The sequence below is a fragment of the Adiantum capillus-veneris genome, chromosome 8 (genome assembly GCF_014529385.1).
Source record: "Adiantum capillus-veneris isolate H3 chromosome 8, ASM1452938v2, whole genome shotgun sequence".
Taxonomy (NCBI): domain Eukaryota; kingdom Viridiplantae; phylum Streptophyta; class Polypodiopsida; order Polypodiales; family Pteridaceae; genus Adiantum; species Adiantum capillus-veneris.
The window spans coordinates 49,376,557-49,378,183 of NC_140938.1; positions in this window are offsets into that span (position 1 = coordinate 49,376,557).

Here is a 1,627-nt window from a genome sequence, read left to right on the forward strand (position 1 = left end):
GCGTGTCCCGGGATTTATCAAATCCGTCTAGCCACTCTCCAATGTACACTAGGGACTCTGATACCAACCAACCTTCTGCCATGCTACCCTCCGGACGTGCCTTTTGACGCACATATCCCTTAAGCGTTTTCATGAAACGCTCTAAGAAGAACATCCATCTCGGAATGAACTGTGCCAGCTATTTCCACCTCATCAACTATGTGAACAAGAAGATGCACCTGAATGGTTAGCATTGTAGTAGGAAAATGTTTCTCAAACATGCACACAAGCTCCGCAGCATTTAGTTTGGCGAATGGTATGGAGTCTACGTCGATCTCCTTTTGTGAGATCCATTGCACCAGCTTTGCAAGTTTGTAGATTGTGTTACGGATGTCAAGAGACAAACATCCCTCAATGGCAACCGGTAAAATAAACTGTAAAGTATGTGCAGCAATGATATTAAAGTCCACATTTTATGCAATGATATTAAAGTCCACTATGAACGTACCTGACACATTTTATGCCAATCGTGTGACTTCAAACCGGTAAGCTTTCCTTCTTTAGTAAAACACGTTCGGAGCGAGTGCATTACGCCAGTGGGGGTCCGCAAAGATCGAATGGCCTCTTTTACTTTGCGTTCTTGGGCTCCTGTGAAAATCCATGGTGCTTTAGGGAGTTTTATCGATCCATCAGACGCTGTTTGCGGCCAATATTTCTCCATACGATCCACATTTCTAAGGTCAACTCTGGCTCCCAAAGTATCTTTCTTGCCGGTCAAATGGTCCCATAGTAGATTACCCACATTCTTGAATATGTGCATTGGATCGAGCAAGTGATTGATCACGAGTCGGGGCCAGTATGGTAACTCGTACCATAGAGATAGTCTCTTCATCCCTGGAGGCAATCCGTCATCGCACATCTCCTTCTGCTCTAACCATGCTTGTGCAGACATCCTTGGTGGCTCTCTTCCCAAAAAGCCGTCGCGTAACACATGATTCTCTGGAAGATACGCTTGATGACCTTCGTAGATTTGCTTCTTCAGTGAGGGTGCCCTACGTGCATTCAGTCTAGGTCCACATGTGACACATGCTCTGTATCCGCTTGTTTGAAGCCCTGCATGTATACACATGATAATAGATCAACTATGGGAAAAAACAAGATTTACAGTGTCTGAGTGAGGAGTGTCAATAGATCACCTGAGCATTCTGTTAGCCCGGGATAGTCATGCATGGTCCACATTAGAATACCTCTGATCAAAGCATTCCGTCGTCCTGTGTGTCGGCTCATATCCACCACCTCTATGCCAATCCACAATTGTTGTAGCTCTTCCAATAGTGGACGAAGATACACATCCATATTCCCCACTTTATATCGCCCTGGCACAATCAAGCTTAGCCATAGGTGCCCCTTCTTCGTAGTCAACCACGGGGGAATGTTGTAGTTGACGATGACAACGGGCCATACACTGTAAGATGTTGATCTTTGACCAAATGGATTTACGCCATCCATAGCCAGGCCTAAGCGCAAATTTCGAGCTTCCCTGGCAAAATCCGACCATGTTCCATCTATATGTTTCCAGGCTGCGCAATCTGCAGGAATTCGTAGCACACCATCCGAAGATTTATTCTCCTCATGCCATGATGCTAGG